Source organism: Sus scrofa, chromosome 1 (assembly GCF_054392235.1).
Source record: "Sus scrofa isolate SSC_HxYL_T2T_F1_AM1 chromosome 1, Sscrofa_HxYL_maternal_Yorkshire_Landrace_v2.0, whole genome shotgun sequence".
Lineage (NCBI taxonomy): Eukaryota > Metazoa > Chordata > Mammalia > Artiodactyla > Suidae > Sus > Sus scrofa.
In genome coordinates, this window is record NC_139383.1 from 111,599,452 (window position 1) to 111,626,750 (window position 27,299).

General features: G+C 37.5%; 1 protein-coding gene across 5 annotated transcripts in view; it reads left to right on the plus strand.

Annotated features, from left to right (window-relative positions):
• The window catches only part of DCC (DCC netrin 1 receptor), a 1,237,100-nt gene that overhangs the window by 428,780 nt on the left and 781,021 nt on the right, over positions 1-27,299 (plus strand). Inside the window, exon 1 of one of the 5 annotated variants that reach the window (XM_013992856.3) lies at positions 11,187-11,347. The exons of the other annotated variants lie outside the window; for them this stretch is intronic. The gene's annotated coding sequence lies outside the window, so the exon portion shown is untranslated. Of the gene's footprint in view, positions 1-11,186; positions 11,348-27,299 lie in introns of those variants that run through there. 5 annotated transcript variants of the gene reach the window in all.

Consider the following 27,299-nt stretch of genomic DNA (forward strand, 5'->3'; position numbering starts at 1 on the left):
ACTCTAAGACACATACGTAGCAATGTAATCACTGGGTCAAGGAGTAACAGTATGTTAATAGATACTAGTAGATTCAAGAGCATTCTCTTAGCCTGAACCTAAACATCAGAGGTCAGCATTTGTTTTATTACTATTTACTGAGCAAGTAGAACTGTTTTCTCCTTAGCTTGTAACTGTAACTGAAGTTTATTGTTTATTCCAATGAGTAATGATGACATGACAGTGTTAATGAACAGCCATGAGTGTCTGCCTCACTTAAAAAGAAATAGAGACCCTTCTATATAGCAACATAGAAGAATACATCTCATCTGAGTCCTAGGATTCCCCTGTGCTGATAGGTGTCTCTCCTGTTTTGTGTGAAAGAAAATGTGTCTTCTAGAAGGTGTCACTTCATGACTTGGGTTTAGATCCAAACTAGAATGCTGTCAAAGTGGTAATATCAGTATACCATTGAAGGATGGGAATGCTTTCTGGGGCCTAAAGACCCTTCAGAGACTGGCCCCTGACTGTTCCTCTAGCACAATCTATAATTGTGTCCACACTCTTCCCTCAGGTTTTGTTTTGTTTTTATTTTATGGTTTTTTTTTTTTTTTTTTGCTTTTTATGTCTGCACCCATGGAATATGGAAGTTCCCAGGCTAGGGGTTGAATTGGAGCTGTAGCCACCAGCCTATACCCACAGGCACAGCAATGCAGGATCCAAGCCATATCAGCAACCTACAACAAAGCTCATGGCAATGAAGGATTCCCCATCCCACTGAGCGAGGCCAGGGATCGATCCTGCATCCTTGTAGATACTAGTCAGATTCATTTCCACTCTGCCACAATGGGAACTCCCTTCCCTAAGTTTTTATAAGTTTCCTAAATGTGCATACTCCATTCCTCATGGATTTGCATACTTTATTTTTCATATCTTACTTTCCCATTCTTTATGCTCACTCTTGGACACTTTTTTTACAAGACTGGATTCACTTACACTAAGAAAATCTCTATCCTCCTTGTGTTCATGGTAACCAGTGCTTCCCCCATCATAGCATGAAACATGACACACTATGTCCTTATAATATACACCTCACACCCGTACACAGAACTCCTACATTGGTCAATGGCTTCATGAAGACAGATCATATTTTATCTTTTCACCTTCTCCTTCACAGTGTGGTAGTCAGATACATGGGCTTCACAGCCAGGTAGAAAGAACTCTGGATCCTAACCTCGAGCCATTCACTAGTTTTGTAAACTTGGGCTATCTGTGAAATGTTCGGGGCCTCATTTCCTAACTATAAAGTGAGCCTACCTTGTGAGGTTGCTCTGAATATAACCAAGAAACACTTACTAGGAGTTCCCTTCATGGTGCAGTGGATATGCATCCGACTAGGAACCATGAAGTTGAGGGTTCGATCCCTGGCCTCGCTCAGTGTGTTAAGGATCCGGCGTTGCCGTGAGCTATGGTGTGGGTCACAGATGTGGCTCGGATCTGGTGTTTCTGTGGCTCTGGTGTAGGCCGGAAGCTACAGCTCTGCTTAGACCCCTAGCTTGGGAATCTCCATATGCTGCAGGTGTGGCCTAAAAGGACAACAGACAAAAAAAAAAAAAAAAAAGAAAAAAGAAAAGCTTATTAGTGTGTCAGTCACTTAGTAAGGGCTTAAATAAAGTCTTATGAAAAAAATAGAGAGTAGCGGTTCTCTTGAAGATTCCCTAATATCCGTCAGCCAATGGGCAGAGAGAAACCTCCTGAAGATCCTTTTCTTCTATGGAACCCATGCTCTGTGGTCATCTGACCCATTTCCCATCCAGATCTTGCTGTTCTATATCCACATGGGCTCTGTGCAAACAGGTGGGGTTGTAGGTGCCTGTTGAAATCTCTTAGGACCCAGTACTTTGGGATCGAGTCCTTCCTGGAGTGCAGTGATGATTGTGCTGGAAAGGACTTGGAAATGCTCATGGTGTTGATTTGATTCTTTGAGGATATCAAAACATAACAGCTCTTAATTGTCACTTAGCAAAAGTGTGAAGTAAAGTGTGTCATGGCTTTGAAGAGTGTTCTCTGGACCGGCCAACCTCAGGACCCTTTCTCTTTCTGAGAAGACATGTGAACTTCCACCTGGCTGGTTACCCCCGTTGGCCTTTAACTTTTCATGAAAGCAAATGGATCATTAAAAATATAAAATTATTGGATAAAGAGAAGCATGTTAATGATATGACTTGGATTAATAGCTATGTTTTCATCTAAATTTTTTTTTGTCTTTTTTTTTTTTTTTTTTTTTTGCCATTTCTTGGGCCGCTCCCGGGGCATATGGAGGTTCCCAGGCTAGGGGTCCAATTGGAGCTGTAGCTGCCGAACTACGCCTGAGCCACAGCAACGCAGGATCCGAGCCGCGTCTGCGACCTACACCACAGCTCACGGCAACGCCGGATCCTTAATCCACTGAGCAAGGGCAGGGACCAAACCCGCAACCTCATGGTTCCTAGTCGGATTCGTTAACCACTGCGCCTTGACGGGAACTCCTGTTTTCATCTAAATCTTAATTATTTGTAACTGACTTAGAAAATTTCCCCCATTTTATGTTTGTTGTCTATTCTTACTCAGAAATGCAAGCAGTCATCTTATTTTGCCAGAGGGTTTAAATTTGTTTCCTGCAATACAAAGCTATCTTTTCGAAGTCTTTTTCCCTCAGAATTTGTGTAGAGTACAAATGTTTCTCTTTAAAAAAGGCTTTTTGAAAGTCTGACAGAAAATATTTAAATCATCAGCATTATTTATATAGCCTTTGTAGCAGCATAAATAATTTCAGCCCTTTCTCCATCAGAACTCTCAACACGCCTTCAGAAAAAAAAAAAAAATGAATAGGATTACAAGATAATGCTTCCCCAATAAGCATTTCTGTGCTTTGGAATGGCAATGTGAGTGCAAATATATGTATGTTCAGCCTGGTGACAATAAAAAAAGGATGTTTATAAATGAAATAACACCCACCACAAATGGCACCACACTTTGGAGGCGGAAAGCAATTTGGTGAAGGGAAAGATGTTAAATGTTTTAATTTTCTTCCAGGCCAGTAAAATCTTGTAAAACAAGGTGACATATTAAATTTTCTATACTGTAGTGGCTCCAAGAGCCTGTCAACATTTTCATTATAAACTCTATTTTCAGAGCTCTACGACTCAGCTTTAAGAATTCACTCTGGCCTGACATTTGGAGTGCCAGGGCTTACCTGGGGAACATGTGTTTCACATGTTTTAAAAATTATGAGTTTAGCCATTTTTCAGTTTAGAGTGAGTAACCTTTTCACACTTCTGCACTTGGCCTGCCTTGCCACAGAAATTGGAGGCAGGAGGCTTACATGTGGTAGGTCACCAAAGAGGGGGGGAATATTTACAAATGTGGTCAACATAGGTCAGGGCTGATGATTTTCATGACTAAGATTCGTGGTCATACTAGTCACCCAGTCCATCATATAGGAAACCAAAAGAGCTCTGCTACTCTGCCCTCAACATTTTAGACTAGGCTGTGTGAGACCCAAGGAGTTACCATGTCAGGTCTCTACAGAGAAGACTCTGATTGATTGGAGAATTCTTAGTCCCAGTCTGTTTATTTCAACATTTCTATTACTTGGTGGATGGTGTTAAGACCTTTTTGGAAACCTTCACAACATTTATTTGAATCTTGTTGGTTTGTTGTTAAGTCTTCTTTGTAGTTGGTTATATTTTTCCCTTTCTATCACATAGCACTCATTACATTTTCAGTCAATACTTAATAATGCAGACACCACTTTTATACTCTGGAATATCTGCAATTAAATCTCCTAGAGAATTGCTTTACAGAAGGTAATTGGAAAAGAGTGAGGGAAAAAAAGAACAAAGAAGCAACAGAGGAGAAAAATACGTGTTGTTATTTGGTGTCAGGCTTTGAAATGTCTTGAAGCCTGACTACTTAGCATAGCTTCCCAAAAGAACAGTTATGCACTATCTAGAAAAAAAAGTGGAATGCCCTCCATGAAAGGCATGATACTAAGTCTTCAGTTCTAGGTTGTTTCAGGAGATTTCTAGAAAATCACCACTTTCTGTTATATGTTCAGCACTATTCCTCTCAATTGCATTATATTTTTCTGTAGCTGTCATGTTCAGGTTAAACTGTGAAAAGCACCTAGGGTATAATAGCAATAATTGTTTCCATTGTGTGAGGGCCAACTTTGTGGCAGTTTCCTAAAAATACCTATATTCATTACTTATAGACACTCTTTATGAAATGTCCCTCAGGCAGAGGCTGAGGGACAGAGGGTTTAAATAATTTGCCCCACAACTAATGAATGCCCAAGATTGGTTTAGAATCTCAGTCTTCCAGACACCCAATCCATATTCTTTTCTCTAAGCCATCATGCCTTTCTCTATGTGCACCAAGACATCTGTTTCTATTTCCATTTTTATATCAGAACCATGTTATGCCTTGCCCTCTAAATGGCTTACGTTGTCCAGTGAAAAATGTTAAGATATGAAGGCTCGACCTCCAAATCTAAAACAAAAAGACCAAATGACTCTCAGTAGTCTAATTTACATCAGGAATCTGATTTCTTTTTCAATTTCTCTCTACCTCATAGTTAACTTGTTCTCTCTCTTCCTGTCTGTCACCTTGTGTTGGATAGAATTACATCCACTGAGTCATCTAAGACAGAAATGTAGGCCATGTAATTTCATTCTCTCTCTTTCCCTCTCCCCCGACCCCTTCTCTCCCCCACTGCCTGCCCCATACACACAAACACACACACACAACAGTCTTATCAAATAAGCCATATTCAGTCTCTAAGAAACATTTTTTTAAAATAGACTTACTTTTAAACACCCCCCCACCCCTGCTTTTTTAGGGCTGCACCTGCAGCCTGTGGAAGTTCCCAGGCTAGGAGTCGAATCAGAGCCACAGCGGCTAGCCTACGCCACAGCCACAGCAACACAGAATCCAAGCCCCATCTGTAACCTACACCACAGCTCAGGGCAATGTCCAATCCTTAACCCACTGAGTGAGGCCAGGGATTGAACCCGCATTCTCATGTATCCTAGTCAGGTTTGTAAACCACTGAGCCATGAAGAGAACGCTCGAGGGCATTTTTAAGTTTACAGAAAAGTTGAGCAGAAAGTACAGAGTTTCTATTACACATCACCCCCATTTCTCTTCACACATTGCCCCTCCCTCAATATTAACCTCCCACATCAGAGTAGCACATTTACTGCAGTTGTTGAGGCTATACTGATACATTGTTATTATCCCAAATTCACAGTTTATCTTGGTGTTATACATTCTAGTGATTTTGACAAATGTATAATGGACTGTACATACCCTGGCAACTACTAATCTATTTTAGTCTCCTTAGTTTTGTTTTTTCCAGGATGATGTATGGTTGGAATTATACAGTATGTAGCCTTTTCAGATTGGCTTCTTTTATTTAATATGCATCTAAATTTCCTCTATGTTTTTTCATGACTTAATAGCTATTTTTATTACTGAATGATACTCCATTGTTTGGATGAACCAGAGATTATTTATCCACTCATCTACTAAAGGACATCTTGGTTGCTTCCAAGTTATAACAGTTATGAATAAAGTTGTTATGCACATCCATGTGTGGTTTGGAGATGTACATAAATTTTTTATTTATTTGGGTAAACACCAAAGAATATAATTTCTAGGTTCTATGATGAATGTATATTTAGTTTTGTAAGAACCTGCCAGACTGTCTTCCAAAGTGATCATACCATTTTGTATCCCCACTAGCAATGAATGAGAGTTTCCTATTGCTCCACATCCTTGTCAACATTTGTTGCTGTCAGTGTTCTGTATTTTGTCCAGTCTAAAATTTAATAAATGCATAGTTGTATCACATTGCTATCTTAATTTGCAATTATCTAATGACATAAGTTGTCACGCATCTTTCATGTGGCTGTGTGTCATCTGTTTGTCATCTTTGGTGAGGTGTCTATTCAGATTTCTACTCTTTTTTTTTTTTTTTTTTTTTGGCTTTTTTGTCTTTTTAGGGCCGCACTATCGCCAGCATATGGAGGTTCCCAAGTTAGGGGTCCAATTGGAACTGTAGCTGCCGGCTTATGCCAGAGCCACAGCAATGCGGGATCTGAGCCGCATCTGTGACCTACACTACAGCTCATGGCATTGCTGGAACCTTAACACACTGTTTGAGGCCAGGGATCGAACCTGAATCCTCATGGATACTAGTTGGGTTTGTTAACCACTGAGCCATGATGGAAACTCTCTTTTCTGATTTTTTTTTTTTTTAACTGGGATTTTTTTTCCTTATTGTTGAGTTTCAAGAGTTCTTTATGCATTTTTGGACACCAGTCCTTTATTAGATAAGCATTTTGCAAATATTTTCTCTCAGTTGGTGTCTTCCTCATGTTCTTGACATTCAGAGCAGTTTTTAACTTTAATGAAGCCTAGCTTATCCATTATTCTTTTCATGGATCATGCCTTTGGGGTTGTATCTAAAAAGTCATCATCATATTTAGGGTCATTGAGATTTTCTCCTGTATTATTATCTAGGGGATTTATAATTTTGTGTTTGATGTTTAGCTCTTTGGCCTATTTAGAGTTAATTTTTGTGAAGTTTGTAAGATAAGTATCTATTCCTTTTTAAAAATGTAGATATTCTGTGTGTTCCAGCACCATTTGTTAAAAAGACGTTTTCTCTGAAATTTTGCCTTTGCATCTTTGTTGAAGAGTAGTTGATCTACCTATACCTATTTGGCTTTTGTTGTGTTTATTTCTTTCCATGTCCTCTGGCACCATCATCTCTCAACTGCTTTTCTTACAAAAGTCTATTAATTAGTTTATAGTCTATTTTATACACAAAGACCCAAATCGTCCTTCCAAATTATTTGATATTTTTCACTGGTTTGCCCACTATTTTTAAGACTTAGTCTAAAGTCTTTTCCTTTTTCTTTTTTTTTTTTTTTTTTTTTTTTTTTTTTTTTTTTTTTTTTTGGCCATACGTTTGGCATATGGAAGTTCCTGGGCTAGGGATCAAATTGGAGCTGCAACTGGAACTGAGCCACATCTGCAATCTACACTGCAATGTGCTACAATGCTGGATCCTTAATGACTGAGTGAGGTCAGGGATTGAACCTGAATCCTCATGGGTACTATATCAGGTTCTTAACCCACCAATCCACAACAGGAATTCCTAATCTAAAGTCTTTAATGACCTAAAAACCCTGCCTAATCTGGCTCCCTCTTTCTACCCCTTTGTCCCCTCCCTCTCCTTCCTCTATAGCCCACTACTTTCTCACAGTCTCCTCAGGATGCTCCAGACAACAGTCTTTCTCACTTCCTTGAACATGCCATGTCCCCTCCCAGATCAAGACTGGGAATATGGAATAATCTCCTGGAATCCGTTATTCCAGTTTCCCCCAGTTAAGCTGATTCCTATTAATTCTTTAAAGCCCTTGTTTAGATGTCACTTTTTCTGGGATATCTGTTGATTGTTTTTGGTCTTAGTTCTAATTGCTATCACTGCACCATGCCTTATGTGTCCTTCATAACAATTGCTGATTATATCTTTCTTATTATTTTTATTATTCTTATTATTTTTTAGCACCTGCTTATCCTACTAAAATGGAAGATTTCTAATGGAAGAAAGCTATCTATCATCTTTCCTGATGAATTCACAGTGGGCACAGAGTTGCAGCATCTTTGTGCCCTCCTAGGGCTATAGGAGGAACTGAACTTAAATCATCAGTAAGGGATATGAACAGAACTACAGTGCAGGGGATCTGAAAGTCAAGGCTCCTCTGTTTATTTGAGAGTCATGTTATCAATCACTAGTCCAAAGACTTTAGTTATAAGTACATAGGAGTAACACAGAGAACAGAGGTTTGGAGAGTCATAGAGCCTTGGATTTGGAAAAGATAAGTCTACATGTAATAGAGGGTTTCTACTGTGGGTTAGTGGTTAAGGATCCAACTGCAGCATCTTGGGCTGCTGTGGAGTGGGTTCAGTCCCTGACTTGGGAACTTCTATATGCCATGGGTATAGCCATTAAAAGAAAAAAAAAAGTCTGCATGTAGTAGTCAAAGTGTTTTATTATCTTAAACCTGGAGAATTAAAGGATTCAGAGTTCATCCGCCTCCCAATATCTTTCAAGGCCCCATAGTCCAGAGATCATCTTGGTTCATGTCATGCCAAGGACAATGAGACTATTACTGTTCTTGGCCTTTACTCCCATTGAGCCAACACACTCTCTTAAATAATAACCCACTCTCTCTTTCCGAAATCAGTTTTCAAATGCTTCCCAGTTTACTTTCAAGTCTCAGTGACATTATTTATTGTCATCTGGGAAGAGCTGAGCCCTGGGGTGGGCCAGCATCAGACCACAGATTTCCCATGCATGAGGTGAAGACCATAGCTTTTAAAAAGGCAGGAAAGAAAAATTCTCATTCACCTAAAATGAATTCAATATTTAAAATCTATGAATAAGCTGATAATTACTTTTCAGTTCTATTCAATTTTAAAATTAATTATTTATTCAAATTAAATAGCAATATGCCTGAGCTTCTTATTAGCTCATATTGCTGGTTTCTCTAAGCACTTTCTCTCTGAGAAAGCCACGCGGCTCCTTCCAGATGTTGAAAGCAGTCTCACTTTTGTACCCTGTATTCCAGAGGTGGACACAGAGTCTGCAAACTTTTTTTTTTTCCACATAGAAACCTACTGAGTCACTGTCTGGAACCAGAGGCCATTTTGGAGCATTACCAGTTCACTTATATGGAAATATAGATCGAGATATTGTGTCTGAGAGGTCTCCAACAAAGTTTTATTTGCACTCTTTTATTTGTGGAGGTAGGCATTTCTGCAGTATAATAAGCCTGCTGTAATGTTGAACTCTTCTCTCTCTTCTTACCTCTGTCATATTTTAATTAGCTCCTAAATGCCATTCTTCTGAAGTCCACTTAGTATCAGAATCTTCTGGAGGAAACTGGTGAAAATACCAGGTTCCAGCCTTGCCCTACTTCAGTGAGGCACTTTTCTTTATTAATTCCCCGGGTGATTCTATTATATACCAAAGTATAATATGTGTATGGGTTCAAGTTTATGCAGGATTACACCATGCTTTGTCATCCTCTGAACTCCTCCTTTTATTTTAGAGTTCAGTTATTTACTCTGTGGCACCTCTTTTTACTTTCTGATATTGGATTTTATTAATTAATTAGACACTATCACTATCATATTCTCTTTATTTGATGATATTGTAATGATACACTTAGGTAGATGGTAATTTTGTCAATTCATGCTGAACACCTCTTGGTTAAGTAACTTGAGGTTAACAGTTACTCTTTCTAGAATATTCCATTGTACCATGGTTGAAAACAGTAAACCATGAATATCAGGAAAATAATAGCAAGAGATTTATAAGTGTGCATTGTGGGACACAAGCAATTTGTTTTGGAGAGAGCTTGATTAAATGTATCTCTGTGGACTGCTATGTTTTATGGCATAAGTGATGTGATGATTTGTGTTACAGGTTTAATAAGTTCAGAGTTGAAACTGTATTCTACTTTTATTTCCTTCCCTCTTGTTGATAGTTAATGTCTAAAGTACTTCATCAGAGAAACTACCATGAGATGTCCTAATAAGAATACTGTAATGCAAAGGGGAAAATCGTGTCTCTAGGGTTAATGTCAGAGCCGGCTGTTTAAAGAGATAAGAACTAAGATTACACAAAACCCCTCCTTCAAGGAGGTTTTAGTCCAGTAGAACATATGAACAATCATGGTGTTTTGGTTTGGAATATTTTGTTTTTATTTTTATTTGTTTTTCCTTCATGGTAAAAACTCAGTGGAAGTTAAAACTCCCCAAGGAATGTTTTAGCATCTTATCTCTGATTTCTTGCCTCTAAAAGTTTGTCATGCTAGTAGAATGTGCATCTATCTCTGTCTTGCTTCTGGAGACCTCCTTATTCAATACATATCTAAGTGTATGCAAATACTTTTATTTTCCAAGAAAATAACTTTTGTGAGTTGGTCAGTGGCCTTGTGCTCACAGTGCTATAGGCATACTTCCTCAAAGGTGGATTGAGTTTATGGCCAGGAACATCATGTCATGATAACTCAAACCTTTTATACTTTCCATGGGGACAGCATTCCTACCACATTCTCCAAGGTCTGCTGGAAATAATAGCAATTGGGTAGAACTTGGCAAAAAAAAATTATGATTTCAGTGGGAAAACTTCAATTTAAGTTCATTAGATTCCTGAAAACTGTAATTCCTTATAAAAGTTTGTGCTTTCACTTAGACATTTGACATTTGGAACCTGGCCTTTCAGCTTCTAATATTGAAAAGTTTTCACCTCATCTGCTGAAGATCTTATATCTTTGGAGTTCCCATCATGGTGGACAGATATGAATCCAACTAGGAACCATGAGGTTGCGGGTTTGATCCCTGGCCTCGCTCAGGGGGTTAAGGATCTGGCATTGCCATGAGCTGTGGTGTAGGTCACAGACATGGCTCAGATCCTGCCTTGCTGTGGCTGTGGTTTAGGCCGGCAGTCATAGCTCCGATTTGACCCCTAGCCTGGGAAACTCCACGTACCACAAATTCGGCCCTAAAAAGATATTATATCCAACTTGTGACCTGAGTGTTAGTTTAGCTGGTAGCTGAAGGGAAGGGATCATCTTTGAATTGTATATTTTTAACTATGAGTTTCATTTCAAGGTGTTTATTCACCAAACATGCTGATTTGTCTCCCCAGCAAAACTTCAGGCACCTATAGAAAAAGTTTATAAGGGTTGAAAGGCACAATTCAAAAGTAATGAAGAAAAAATGGTGGAAAATGTGTGGATAACAGATTGCAACAATTTGTAGAAAACAGAAGCCAGATGCAGGGGGAGAGATTTGAAACAAGACTAAAAAGGCTGCAATCACCCATGTTTTCCTGATGATAATCTCTAGGGGTTAAATGCAATGATTGGTGATCATCAAGTTGACGTGGGGCCTGGGAGACTATTCTGGAATAAGACTCCCAGATGTTTGCAATATTCAGATAAGTTAGATCAGCTGTGAGCAGTGATTTTAAAGCTTGTGTCTCGGACCAGCTTTATAGGCATCACCTGGGAGCTTGTTAAAAATGCAAATTATTGGGCTGTGCCCTTACCCTCTGACCTATTGACGGAGGCTCTTGGGGTGGTGCCCAGAGGATTGTGTTTTAACAAGCCCTCCAGATGATTCTCATGCCTGCTCCAGTTAGGGTCTACTGGCCTAAAGCTCATGTAGGTGGATTGCAGCTCAGGATGGCATGGAGCTCCTGGCAGAATATTGAAGAAGCTTGAGTGCCAAGAAAAACCCCAAGGTAGGAAAGAGGAGACAAAAAATGGGGGGTGGGGGTGGATAGTAACACATTATCCTACCTCTTCCTCTCTCTATTTTTGCCGAGTACCCAACAAATAGTCATTTCTTAGGTCAAAAAGGAAGGATTTAAACAAAAATCATGAGTGTACTGTTTGGGAAGCTCTAGAACAGCAAACAGCTCAGAAATCACATATTTCCTACTTTCTAGGAAGTTATTGGTAACCCAGGAGGAGAGAAAAATGCAAGTCATTGACCAGCAATAGGCATGGAACTCAGGGAGGCCTGAATTGTACCATGAAATTCGAGGTTTAGATTCTCCTGAAAATGGACTTTTTTTTTGCATTCATTTTGATTTTTAAAAAATACTGCATTACAAAATATTATTTACTTTCAAATGGCCTTTTTTTTGGCCCCATTACATTTGCGCCCAAGGCCCAGCCTAACCTCAGCAGCCCTGACCTTGATTTCTGTATCAGTTTCTTATGGTTGCTGTAAGTTTAGTAACTTAAACTGAGTGACTGAAATAAATATAAAGGTATTTTCTTACAGTTCTAGAGGCTAGGGTTCTGAAATCAAGGGCTCCTCAGGGTGGTATTTTCCTCTGAAGGTTCTAGGGGAGAATCTGTTTCTTTGTCTCTTCCAGCTGCTGTTGGCTCCTGGTGTTAATTAGCTTGTTGGCTATATCATTCCAAGAAGTGTCTTCATGGTCAAATTGTTGCTTCTGGCTGCTGCCTTTTCTGTGTGAGGTCTGTCTCAAAACTCTCTCTACCTCTTGCTTATAAGGGCACTTGCCAGTGGATTTAGGGTGGTCCTGGATAAACCAAGGACAATCCCACTGAAGACTCTTAATTCCAGCTACAAAGACCATCTCCATTGTTTTTTGTTTGTTTGTTTTGTTTTGTTTTTAATAATGCAACATTCACAGGTTCTGGAGATGAGGATATGGACATATCTTTTTTGAGGGTAGACTGAAGCAGAATTAAGCTCACTGTAAGTAGCAAAAGGGGGATGCAAAGTAAGAAAATTAAAACAAAATGAAGGAACATCTCGGAAGGAAAACTGGTGCTGACCTAGAGATCTAACAGGCCAGGCTGGAGTAGAAGAGGGTCTAGGAGGCAGATCTCCAGGAAAGAGAGACTTGGTAGACATCATGGAACGTTTGAGAGATAAAATGAGGAGACTATAAATACAAAAACAAAAAATAATTTAAAGAAGAAAGAAATGTAAATGCATAGAAAAATTAAAAACAGCAAACAAAGAAATTGTATACTATTTGGCCCATCATCAAGTAGTATCTACATAATTTTGAAAAGGTAAACAGTGTTTATTAATTTTGGTCTTTTTGAATCTACTTATAGACAGTACATGACACATTATCGAATTTATCCTGAAAAGGTAAATGTAGCTATGGCAGAATTTATCCTGAAAAGATAAATGTAGCTATGGCAGAAGGTAAACGAAGCTATGGTAGAAAAGTGTGCTAAAAGGCAGTAGTAAAGATAATAATCGTCTTAGAAATTCCTGTGTGGCTCAGAGGGTTAAGGATCTGGTGTTGCCACAGCTGTGATACACGTTGCAACTGTAATAAGTTCAACTGCTGGCACCGGAACTTCCACATGATATGAGAAAAAAAAAAAAAACAAATAATAGTCTCTTCTTTTAAACTAAGAAATCAATAAGGATTATTTACAATTAAAAGATAAAGATAGAGAATTATGAATAGTATATTAAATTTTCAGTGGCAAAATATATAGATAGTTCCAATATCAATATCTTGGGGGGAAGTAGTGGCATAAGTGAACTAAATTCCCATTCGTCATTATGAGGCGTCAATAAATAATGTCTAAAGTTGCTAAGTCCAGGACCAACCACACTATTTAGAGATGTGAAAGTCTCCAGTAGGGAGTAAGACTATTTCATTTATTATTAACCCTTTTCTTTTGTGTTTTAAACATGTGCATTTAGTCCATTAAAAATGATAAAAGAACCCATAATGTTTTCTTTCACTCTGTGCTTTCAAAGTATCTTTAATAATTAATAGATTTCTAAAAATTATTAATTTTAGTCTCACATTGCTTATTTTACTACTTCTCAAACACTGAGGATCATCATTCTTTTTCCTTGACAGACTGATACTTTATAAAATGCAATAAAATGAATTGATAACAAAAGTAAATAAAAATATAAAAATAAGTATATTTTCTTATTGAAGTACAATTGATTTACAATATTGAGTCAATTTCAGGTATATAGCAAAGTGATTCTGTTTCCATATACATATATTTTTTCCATTTTAGTTTATTATAAGATATTGAATATAGTTCTTTGTGCTATATGGTAAATCCTTGTTTATCTTTCTATACAGTAGTGTGCATCTGTTAATCTCATACTCCCAATTTATCCCTCCCCCCAGTTCTATCTTCTTTGTAACCATAAGTTTGTTTTCTTGTCTGTGAATTTCTTTGTAAGTTCATTTGAGCTCTTTTTTTAGATTCCATGTATTAAGTGATATATAATATTTGTCTTTTTTGACTTTAGTTACTATGAGAATCTCTAGGTCCATCAACAATTTTTTTAATTAGATGCAATAGATATAAAATTTCCATAACAAAATATTAAGAAAAGTTTCTAAAATCTTCCTCTCAATTTGTCTGTTTCCATGTTGCATACTGTTAAAATGATGTTTGCAGACTGGAAAAATTTCAAGAGGCACAATTTTATCACTGACCTAATTTAATCTTTGTTTCCTTCCATTCTTTCTTTTAATTAAAAAAAATTATTTATTTTGGCCACACCTGCCAAAAGGAAGTTGTGGAAGTTCCTGGGCCAGGATTATACCCTCGCCACAGCAAAATCCTTAGTGGTATTTTTTTTTTTTTTTTTTTTGTCTTCCATAAGAAATTATTCCCTATACCAGGGTTGTTGAGATACTCTGTTTCATTATCTTATAAAAGTTTTATAATTTTTATACTTAGGCATTCAATATGTTTGACTTGTATAAGGTAAGAGCTAGGGTTTTAATTTACTTTCCCTTTATCAATATCTCTTTCAAGTTTTCCTTTATCAGCTGACTTTTGTCCATCAGTTGATGAACTTTTTCCACTGCTTTGCAGTGCCATATAACATATGCTCTGTCAAATATCAGGGGTTCATGAATGTAGGGTGTAGTTCTGGGCTTTGTAGAGTGTGTCAGAGTTCTGTATGTTTATCTTTGCATTGATAACAAGTCAGTTTGATTACTTCAGCATGTCTTCCTTGTTTTTGGTTCAAGTGTATCTTGACTTTTGTTGGGCCTTTACATCGTCCTTAAAATTTTAATTGACTTTGTGGGTTTCTTGAAGAAAGCCGTTGAGATATTGACTGGAATTGTATTACATTATAAATGTTTCAGAAAGGGATCCTTACAGTTTACGTCTTTCTAATTCTGGACTTTCCAATCTTTTATTATTTATTTCTCTTTTCATCTTGGTCTTAAAATCTCTGTTTTGAAGTCCACTTAATTCTAGAACAATTTTATATCTTTCTGTAGATGTAGTCCTAGTAATTATGTGATTGTTACTATTTTAAATAGTACATTTAAGTTTATTTTCATCTGCTTTTTAATAGGACTCTCTAGATAGATAGATAAAACAGATTAGATAGATAGAATCCAAGAACCTAGTTCAATTCTTTTTAACTCTAATAACTTAGCATGACATGCTTTTGAACTTTAGAATTAGAACAATAAAATTCACAGTCATATTGTGAAAATATTATTAAAGCAGATTGTTAGATAACATCTTTCAAAATATAGGGTCTCTAGAGAGGAATATAAGGAAAGGAGACTCAGCTGGTTGAAAGGTTGGAATCTACCAAACTATGCTATCTGATCTTGATAAATGTGAGTCATTGTAAAGAATTGAGTTTTATGGTTGATATTCATTGAATGCCTATTTTATATATAGCACCATAGTAACCACTGTGAGGGGGTGCCTTCCTTCAAGGAGCTCACTTGTAGCAGAAGGAAGGGAAGCAATGCCTATAATACTGTGTTTTTGCAGAAGCCACCAATTTTACCATGAAGTCTACCATTCATTTTCCATCCAGGCTCCAGTGTTTTTTCCTCCATTATTGCTCCTTTTCTCAGAATAGTATGGGAATTTTATTTCACTGGCCCATAATGAAGGTCAGTAAACATAAGTCTTGAGAAGCCTTTGTCTCTACTGGAAATGCAGTACTCTTTTTTAGCTTTCAAGACATTGAATATTATGGATATTCATTCTTTTATAAAGCCCTCATCAATTTGAGACTGATGTTATGTCCATCCATTTATGTGTGAAAAGAGTAAAGAAAGCTTGCATTACTTTATTCTTTAAATACTACCAGGGCATATTTAAAGAGCTGGTTAGTTAAATAGAATGACTTCTCTCATTATTGATTGAATATACAAGGAGAAACTTCAGCAATAAGAAACAATGCATGATTTTTTTTAAAGAAAATAACTTCTGAATGATGAAAAGGACCATTGTTCCATGAAGATAGTCAAGATAAAATAAAATTGAGGGGAAGTAGGAAAGTAAAGACCTCTTCAGTTAATGCATTTCCAGAACTAAGTACAAAGGTGCTTCCTAAACAAAAGGACCTTTACAAATGAGGGTACACGGTAGAGAGAATCTTTTCAAAGGATCCCTATTTAGTTCAACAGTCCTTCAAATGCAGTGCATTTTAAAGTCTTTAAAAGTAATGAGACTCTAGAGAACAAGAGAGGAGAGTGTTTAGTATTATTGTGGAAGCTTTGGGAACATAGATTAGTCTGTATCATCTGCTTTGAACTCATCTGTCATGATTCCAATAGTATTTAGAAATCAGGAGCAGAAATTTGAGCTTACCAATTTTTGTTTCCTCCTTTTCCTTTGGCCTCCTACAGTTCTCAAATCACCCCTGATCCAAGACTGCTTCTAACCCTGGATGCTCTAGCATTCCACATCTATTTTTAACTCTCTGCTTTGATTCTAACTTCTTGAACTATACCCTCACTCTTTTTGTGGCCAACCACATTCATTAGATCCCAAATATATAGAGCCATCTATTTCTGAGCCTTCCGCCATGGATGTTTCCACTGCCACTTATTGGCTTGCTGACCTGGGTCCGATCTCTCATAAGTGTGACTTCCTAGACCTGAACCACTAGCTCTCTTCTGCTTGGCTTTATTCAAGCTCCTTGCTCCCCTCTAAGTTACTATATGAAAGAAACAAACATTTGCAAAAATTTTAATTTTATCCCTAATAGCCTTATTAAGAGAGAAGTTCATTTCAGAACAATTTAAGGGAATTTATACCGCCTTATGTTCTCCTATAAATATTTTGACTTTAAAACCTGACACTCTACCTAGAAGAACCGGGTGACAGATTGGCCTAGGAAGGTAAATCATAACTATTTTATTATATCACATAATACTGGTAAAAGATTTAAATGTCTTTGGACAGATGGTACCCTCTGAGATTCTAAGAAGCTAGAAACAAGAGACCATACTGATTCCTCATGTTGGGATATTTCTAAAAATATGCTGCATGTCATAATGGAAATAGACTTACAGTTACTTTCAGAGAATACATAGCTCTAGAGTCTTTTACATTTAAGTGAAGGATGAATAATTACCCTGGAAATTCCATTTATATAGGCTGCCAATAAATTAAATAAGCTGGACATCCCTGCTTGTTCCTCTAGAAAGTGCTTTTACATCTCTTTAAACTCCTGGAGTACAATTAATATATGTTTATCCAGAACCTAATATAATTTATTTGCACACTGCTTCTCCTTTTACAACACAAAGTGAATAAAAATGCTATTACTTCTCATGGGCAGCTTCATTTTAGTCTTGGTATCCTCAGGCATATGTGATAAAAATTACTGTTAATAATGTGAGTTGAGGCCTGACAAGATCCTACAGTTCTTTCTGAATCTTTATAAAAATTAAGTTGTGTGCAGTATAATTTTTAAGTGTATTTTATTGTGCTATCTGTAAAAGGCACTGTAGTGTTCAAACAATGTTCTTGATGCAACCTTGCTCTTGGGCATTTGGTAAACAGTCACTTAACTAGAGTCCTCTAAATACAGGACATTACTGAAATTCCTTATAAATTCTATTTTACTTTGCCTTCTGGGGTGATACCTTTTTTTTTTTTTTTTTTTTTTTTAAGTAACTTAGCATCATGCTATGGCAAAGAGTTGGCTAATTTTTCTTTCCTAGCTGGAGGAAGTAGCAGGCTAGGCTTTGGCTGTTTCAGCGAGACCTCAGAAGAACTTTGCAAGTCCAGTTAAGGCTGCTGTCCTTTGCAGAAACTCCAAATACCTTTTGAGTTGGGAGGAAGCTAGTCTAATTGGTCAAAGATTTTTGTGGATGTGTCCTTGAACCATATGATGAAGTTTTGTTAAAATGTTTGAAATAAAGCTGGAACTGCTCTTATAGAATCATAGGAAACATCTTTGTATTGTGAAGCCTAATAAATAACACGCAAATTTCTAAAGTTCTTGAAATGAGAAACCTGCTGCTCCATGACTACTTGGTACCTAAATTAATCTGAAAACTTAAGCAGAGCTCAGGTCGTCATTTTTAGAGTCTATGTAGTGGGTTATGTGGCTCTGCATTAAACTGCAACAAATTACAGTGGTTTAATATTTGTACAACCTTGGGGCAATAAACTCCTCACTTTATTAAAACAAGAAGAAGAAAATCAGAAACTTGATCAAAGGTAAAAGGCATGGTGAACTTTTGCTCTTGGGCATACATGTCACAAGGAAGCATGAAGATGAGAAGGCAAAGGAAAGGGAGGCTATGTGACTGGCTCAATGTTGCACAACTACTCATTGGGCAAAAACAGAATTTTAACCCAGGTTAGTCTCTTCTCAAGGCACATGCTTGTAACTGCAGTAAGCTTTCTCCAGTGATTTTAGAAATTTTATCCAAATACTTAAAGTTAACTCCACTTTGAAAATATTACTGTGGATCCCAACTGGAAACCACTGGAGAAGCCATTTCAAATGCCCTAATGTCCAAGTGCTAGGATGACTATTACAAGGAGTATAGCATCATATTCATTTTTAAAAGACAGAGAACATCAAAACACCCTCCAAGTTATCAGTACAACTTAATTCCAGATACTTGGGTTTATCTCTGTTAGCAATTAGCAATATAATAAATAATGCCTATTGTTATGATTGAATCAGTTATGGAATCAATAGCAAGTCTGGCTAATTACAAGGTTGAAATCGTTGGAAGGTATAGAAATTTTTGTAATTATTCAGAAATTATTTGTCCACCTGACTAGGGGCTCTTTATTTTGAATCATTAATGGCTACCAAAGTTCCAAGACGTAGTCATTGTCAGGGACCATTTGTTGAATTATCTGAGAGAATATTCCTAGATTGTACTTTTATTATGATTTGTACTAATTGTATTCACTTTCCATTAGTGTTCAGTGAATTAATACAATTGGTGTTGTATTATATGAATACATATATGAAAAACTGATGGATTCTACTCAGTATGCACCTTCAGTAATATTTGTTCTGAAAGTCCAAGTGTTCCCTAGCTAATGCTAGGATCCTCATGCCTGCAGGCTTCAATGCAACATGATGCATGATGTTTTAATGAGTCATTCCACAAAAGTATACTCCAACATTTTGATTTTTTGGTGCAGTCTTTCAGGATAATAATGGAGTAAAAGATAGTGTTTGATTTATTTTAAATAACAAATACTAGGAGATGCTCTACAAAAATGACATTCCCAGTGGTGTTTGAGCAGCGTCTTACCTTTGCAGTGTATCCTTTATTCCTTGACTCAAGTTATAATGCCAAAGATGTATAGATGAATATGAAAATTATAACATGTATGCGGCATAGATTGGCACCCTTCTCAGCTGAAAATTGTGCTGATGGTACGATTAGATTCATACATAAATAAGTTTGAAAAAAATCTTTGCACGATAGCATTTTCAACTCCAAATGTTGTATATTTTACAGATCAGCGACTGTTAATAAATAGCACAATATGTGTTTTATGAAGATGTCACATTGTATCCAGAAGTAGGCTTTGCTTTCTGAGGGACTGTCAGCAAAGTAAACTAGAGTAAAAGCATGTAAGTTTTTTTCCATAATGTATCAGCCTTTGCTGTGTAGGAAACCATCTCAGAACTCAGTGGCTTAACAAGGGACTGTTTTTTTAATTTAGGATTCATTAGATTAGGTGGGCAGTTTTTCTGATCTGAGCCGGCTGGATCAGTCTCACGTGTGCACCTGTGATCAGCTCACGTGTTCAAGGTGGTGGCTTGCTAGTGATGGCCTTGGTTGTAAAGATGAGGACTTCTTTCAAGGTCTCATCCTCCAACAGGCAAGCTTGGGATTCATCTGGAGTCCCACAGAGATCAGAGGATTTTAAGAGTGAGGGTCTAAATTGGCAACATCTGTCTCTTGAGCCGTAGCTTGGAATTCACAGTGCACTTCTGCAATATCCTGTTGGTCAAAACATCACAGTCAGTCGAGATGCAAGGATTAGAGAAATTATTTCTCCCCTGATGAGAGGAAGAGACTGTGACCATTTTTGCAGTTTACCACAGCTAATACTGCAATTCTCACACCACACCAACCTCCTGGAGAAGTAGTGTGTTTTATTAATGACCATAACCGGAGTTCCCTGGTGGTGCAGCAGGTTGGGGATCAGATGTTGTCACTGCTGTGGCTCAGGTTAGATCCCTGGCCAAGGAACTTTCACATGCCATCAGTGTGGCCAAAAATAATAATAACCATAATCATAACAGCTGATACCTATGGAGGACTTACTGTGTACCACATGTCCTATGCTTAATGCTTTCTATGAATTAACTCAATTTTCATAATAACAATATAAGGTTACTTATTTTTCATAATAACAATATAAGGTATATTATTTTTCCCCACTTTCAATAAGGAAACTTCATCATAAAAGATAAACTATTTTATGGAATATAAAATTTCTCCAAAATGAGATTTGCCTTGTTAAATAAACTTTTGAGATACAAGGTAGAAAGTTGAGCCTATTCATCCATTCAGCCCAGGGACGTCTCCAAGTTTTTAATGTGATCATGTGCATTGTGAATCTTAGGGAAGGGAAGGTTGTAAGGCTCATTTTCCAAACTTGGAACTGGGAAATCCTCCTTATGGAATATCTGTTAACATCTGAGTATATAAAGATGTATGCAAAATACCTTATTTTTTCTTCTCAGTTTGCTTGTTTGTGCAGAAAACATGGGCTGTATAGACATGTAAAAACTAAGCTAATTTGGAGTTCCTGTTGTGGCTCTGTTGTAATGGACTCAACTAGTATCCCTGAGGATGAACATTCAATCCCTTGCCTTGAACAGTGGGTTAAGGATCTAGCATTGCTGCAAGCTGTGGTATAGGTTGCAGATGCAGCTCAGACCCCACGTTGCTGTGGCTGTGGTGTAGGCTGGCAGCTGTAGCTCTAATTCAACCCCTAGCCTAAGAACTTCCATATACTATGGGTACACAGCCTTAAAACAAAAAAAATCAGTTATATCCCTGAATGACCTCAAAGATTTTGAACCAAGTTTATTTGCTTTGCAATGTTCTCTTCCTTTCTCCTCCCCCCTCTTTCCCAACCATCTCCTCCTTCTCCCTTTAAATCACCTCCTTCTTTTTGTGTTGACATCCCTGGAGCAGTAACAGTGTTAACTGTTATTGACAGTTGGCAAATAGTACTATAGCATGGCAGTAAGATACTGGGTGAAATTATGCCTGTGTCAGATTGCTTCTGAATCATTTACTTCAAGATTGTCAAATGAGAAATGACCCCCACCCGCCATGCACACACACATGCACACACACACACACCCCAGCCATACAGATAAGACAGGAGCATGGGTAAGTTATTTCTAGCTCTTCAGCATTTAACATGTACTATTTCATGTTGCTCTTTCCAGAAAAGAGCCTTGAAGTGGGGGAGGAGGTGCATGGTATTGAGCTACACAGAAGTATGTTAAGTCTATGATGGAGTGGCCAGGAGCCCAGGTTGCCAAGAGGCAAGGTGTGATGTTAGGTGTCCCTTATTTTCAAACCCATTCATGCACTCTATTTTCCTTGGCAAGGAGCCTTTGGCAGGAGGGATGGTATGGGAGTGAATGGAGGAGGATTTTGCTGAGAGGAGTGGAAGGGGTCCTTGAACTAGAATCCATCCTGATTCAACAGTCCAGAGATCAAAAAAAAAAAAAAAATTGAAAGACTGGATATATGACCAGAAGGAACTCTTACAAAACTCTGAAAGTTGAGGAGTCTGCTGAGAGTCAACTCCAGCTGAGCCTAACCTGAAAGGAAAATGCTTAAACCTCTTAATTCAGAGGAAACTGCCAGTCTTTCTTGAACTTCAGTCTGGGAGTGGAAGTTGGAAATTCAGAGGACTTTTGAATAAAACTTGAGCCCAGCAGCTACTGTGGCTGGAGGTAGTCAGGGTCATCCAGAGGCATGGTGGGGGGTACCCAGACTGGTTCTGGGGACTCCAGAAATAACGGAGTCACATCCAGAGGTGACAGTGTAAGGCACTTGGACCCCTGTATAGGGAGTGAGGACTACTCACATCCAGGTACCCACAATTGTGTCCATGTCCATTTAGGTCATGTTGTTACTAAGTTCACAACACACACACACATACATGTGTGTCTATACCATTACTCTTATTTGAGTCACAACTAAAATTAGCCCTGTGATTATTATAATTTTCAACTTTGCATTTGAGCTCAGAGACTTGTACCTTCTCCATCCCACTGGCCAAGCTTAGCACATTATTAGTATTCAATACATGTCCATGAAATGAATGTATGAATGAACAGGATAGACCTATTTGTATTCATATATACCTCCATACATCAATTGGCAAGAAATGTAAAAGAGGACAATTTCTCAGCTGTTACCTATAAAAGAAGAATTTTAAAGGCTAATATTTTTCTATACAGCCACAAACTCAGATAATCTCATAATACTCCAAGTAGAGATAATTCTGTTTCTCAAGATGGTAGAGTCATATCAGAATATAATCTAAGGCCAACACCTCTCCACCCACATAAATCAGAATCTCTTCTTAGAGACGGGAAGAACTATTGCTTTTGGGTTATTCCAAGGGAGGAAAATAGACCCAAGAACCCAATAAGGCCATGAATTTAATGAAGATTTGCTTGCTTAAGAGACAGACTGCTAGCCTCCACAGCAACATACTTCATACATCTTCCTAAATTATTACTCATTTCCAAAATTTTCATCTTTCATATGCAAATCCGGAGCTTTATACCATATACAAATATCTCTGTTCTTTAGAAGCACTGGAGAAAAAAGCCCTGTTTGTTCATTTAGATTTTTTTTTGTAATTCTATAATTAGAAATTTGAAGACTTAGATCATGGACTATGAGAATATCTGAATGTGGCCAGTAAGAGATTGATGATTGCTGTTGTCACATCTCTCTTTGAGATCATCCAGGTTCTTTAAGAAGTACTACAGACAAAGGATCAACTGCAGTTAGAACAGATTATTAGGATTCAGGTCTACAAAGCAGCACACATTAGGAGATAGGAGCTTAACATTTAAGGAAACCATAAATAGAGATAATACTAGACTCACTTATATTTGAATATGCTTTAAAGCTAATCAAACTAGGGATGACATTGCTTGTCTTCCTGCATTAAAAAAGAGACTAAGCTTCATTTCCTAGGAGGGTGAATGAAGACCCATCGAAATAATGTAGCTAATTGAATTGGTAAGAGCCCATTTCCAGTGGCCACATGTTTCCCAGGTAATCAGGCCATTAACAACAAAAGTGCATAAGGCCACGCAGATGCTTCCCTGAGTCTATATTTTGCAAGAACCTGGGTTTGTGAAACAGGTCTATAAGTCTCCACATAAATGACCAAGTACCCCAAATCTACTTTATTAAACCAAGTTATTGTGGGGGCAGGGGAGAGGCAACAGTTTCATGGTTAGGCTTGGGATGGGAGTTAGCACAGGTGCTGAGCTCTCTAGCAAGTCTCTACCATTTCCACTGGGTATATTCATTAATGATTTGAAAGGACCCTAGAGAAGGCAGTGGCACTACATTGTACAGCTCCAGTTGGTTCACTTCAAATCTGAGACAGTTGAATGACAGGTAGGCACCCCCTGCATGGTCATACATGACAGCCTTGGTTGAAGAGGAGGGGTAAACAATTGCCACCCCCAATATTTCCACAGTGTTATAACTTACCAATAATGGCCATTAACTTTATTTAACTTTCCTGCAAAAGAAAAGCAGACTCCTACATATAGAGAACGAACTCGTGGTTATTAGTGGGTAGGGGCAATATAGAGGTGATGGAGTGGGAGGTAAAAAAAAATAAACGAGGAAATCATAGTTTTTTTCCATTTTTAAAAATACTTTCTTCATTTATGTTTTGGAAAATGATACAAATAAGTAGTTTTTTTAATAGCTGAAAAAACTATTCACATCTTACCCTGTGCTAAAGACTGTTGAACACTTTATATCTTTATCTTGTTTAGTGGATATAACTTCAGAAGCTAGTATTCATTTCTGTTTAACATGTGAAAAAAGGGAGGCTTAAAAAGGTGTATCACTTGACCAAGGTCACACCATTTGTAAGTGACAAATCGATCACGATTTAAACCCAGGTCATCCATAGCCAAAATTTGTGCTCCACTGCATTGAACAAAGCTGTCTCAAACTTGCAAATACTTGCATACAAATGGACTAATCTTTTAAACTCAGCTAGATCAGAAGGATCAGCGCTTACTGAAAAAAAGATGAGAATCAGAGAAGTTTGATAATTTCCACCAAGGTCACATAACTACAGATTCCTTAGCTAGAACCTGAAGTTCTTTTTAATTTTTTTTTAGTGAAAGTGTTTTTTCCAGTTGTCTGTGTTTCTTTATTATGAAAATAAATATCATACACAAACTTTTTTAAAATTACTACTACTAAATGGTTGTGTAATTTTATTTATTTATTTGTTTGCTTTGTATTTTTTTTTAATTTAGTCAGTACAGCTTTGTAAATGTCCTTATAGATATCACAGTATCAAATAGCCTAAAAGAGCTTTAATCAAATCTGACTTCATCTGAGGTTTAGATTTAGCCCATATGTCTTTTTAATTTTTCTTATTAATCAAATTTATTACATTTATAGTTGTACAATGATCATCACAACCAAATTTTATGGGATTTCCAACCCACAATCCCAGTGCATCCCCCCTACCCCCCAAACTGTCTCCTTTGGAGACCATAAGTTTTTCAAAGTCTGTGATTCAGTATCTATTTTGCAAAGTTCAGTCTGTCCTTTTTTCAGATTCCACATGTCAGTGAAAGCATTTGATGTTGGTGTCTCATTGTCTGACTGACTTCACTTAGCATGATAATTTCTAGGTCCATCCATGTTGCTAAAAATGCCGGTATTTCGTTCCTTTTAATGGCTGAGTAATATTCCATTGTGTATATGTACCACATCTTCTTGATCCACTCCTCTGTTGATGTACATACATTTAGGTTGTTTCCATGTCTTGTCTATTGCAAATACTGCTCCAATGAACATTGGAGTACATGGAGTCTTTGTGGGTCATTGTTTTCTCTGGATAGATGTCCAGGATTGGGATTGCTGAATCAAATGGTAGTTCTATGTTTAGTTTTCTGAGGAATCTCCATCCTGTTTTCCACTGTGGCTCCACCCAATGTACAATCCCACCAACAGTGTACTAGGGTTCCTTTTTCTCCACACCCTCTCCAACACTTACTGTTTGTAGACTTTTGGATGATGGCCATTCTGGCTGGTGTAAGGTGGTACCTCATAGTGGTTTTGATTTGCATTTCTCAAATAATGAGTGATGTTGAACATCTTTCCATGTGTTTTTTGGCCATCTGTATGTCTTCTTTGGAGAATCATATGTTTAGATCTTCTGCCCATTTTTTTGATGGGGTGTTTTTTTTTTTTTTGGTATTAGGTGGTAGGTATTTATTAATTTTAGAGATTAATCCCTTGTCAGTCACTTCATTGGCAAAGATTTTCTCCCATTCTGTGGGTTGTCTTTTCATTTTGTTTAGGGTTTTCTTTGCTGTGCAGAAACTTTTAAGTTTAATTAAGTCTCATTCATTTATTTTTGTTTTTACTGACATCACTCTGAGGTGGATCTGAGAAGATTTTGCTGTCATTTATGTTGGAGAGTGTTTGGCCTATGTTTTCCTCCAACAGTTTTATAGTATCTGGTCTTATATCTAGGTCTTTAATCCATTTTGAGCTTATTTTTGTGTATGGTGTTAGAGGGTGCTATAATTTCATTCTTTTACATGTGGCTGTCCAGTTAAAGCAAATTATTTAACCTATCTGAATCTCTGCTTCAATTCTAAAATAAAGATAGCAATATAGCTGCCTCATAGGTCTATTGCAAATTTTACATTAAAATATAATCATTTATGATAGCCAAGGGCCCAGTATGTTTTAGGTACTCAATGTATAATCTCTTGCTTTCATTCTGTCCATCCCTTTCAACTCAACTGGGGTAATATCAGGACAAAGTCCAAGTTATATAACCAAGTAAAAAGATGAATTATCTTTATAGCTGGCAGAAAAATTCATCTTCAGAAAGAAACTTTGTCAAAATCTTAATAAGTATTTGTGGAAGGTATGACTCTGAGGGCATAGATGTCAGTAGGAAACCCAGCTTATAAAAAGAGACGGTTAGGGTTTTCTGGATAAGAAAATTAGAGGCATGTATGTTTTGCTACCAAAAAGGGAGGAGGGAAGAGAAGAATGGGGAAGGTGGGAAGGAGAGACAAGCTGGAGAGCCAGGGTGAGATAAGGACACCTGAGCTGGGCAGCCAAGGACAATTCTCCCCTAGAAGGTTGTAGAAAGACATTCTAAACATGGGCAGTCAATTGCTCAGTTGAAAACTGCTTACATTAATTTGATTTAATTTCCAGCAAAAAAATCAAATTTCAGTAGAATTTTTCACACTTACGAAAAGTTTCTGTCACATCTAGATTATGCTGAGGAAGAACAGAACTACTTGGGTGGAAGTAAAAGAGACCTCAAGAATGTAACACACCTTAGCATTCTCAGAAATCTGGAAGCTTGAGGGCTGGAGAAAATTGAAGGGAGAGATCTCGGGAGATAGCCTGTCCCCTAGGGCGTGTGGTTTATACAATTAATTCAAAGTCCAGTTAAAGTCAGTGAGCCAAGGGATGGTTCTCATTTCATCATGATTTAGATACATTGGGAGGGAACTAATAGAAGATGTTATAAGAAACAGGTTATTATGGAATTTTAGGTTTATTTGAAACATATCTGGAAACTGTTAACATTGAGAGAGAATAGAAGTATCTTCCTTTAGATGGTTTTGGCTTGAATTACACCAGGGATTTGCCCTGGTGTGTCATATCTGAATCTCCTTTGCTTTTTTTTTTTTTTTTTTTTTTTTTTTTTGGGCCACACATGTGGCATATGAAGGTTCCCAGGCTAGGGGTCTAATTGGAGCTGTGGCCACTGGCCTACGCCACAGTCACAGCAATGCCAGATCAGAGCCATGTCTGTGACTTACACCACAGCTCACAGCAATGCCGGATCCTTAACCCACTGAGCGAGGCTAGGGATCGAACCTGCAACCTCATGGTTCCTATTCGGATTCATTTCTGCTGTGCCACGATGGGAACTCTGAAAACTTTGTTTTTTGAAAGCAGTTTTTATTTTATTTATTTTTTTGTTTTTATGAAAGTATAGTTGATTTACAATGTTGTGTCAATTTCTGCTGTACAGCAAAGTGACCCAGTCATATATATATATATATATATATATGTATATATATACATACTTTTCCTTTCTTATATTATCTTCCATCATGGTCCATCCCATAAGACTGGATATAGTTCTCTGTGCTATACAGTAGGACCTCCT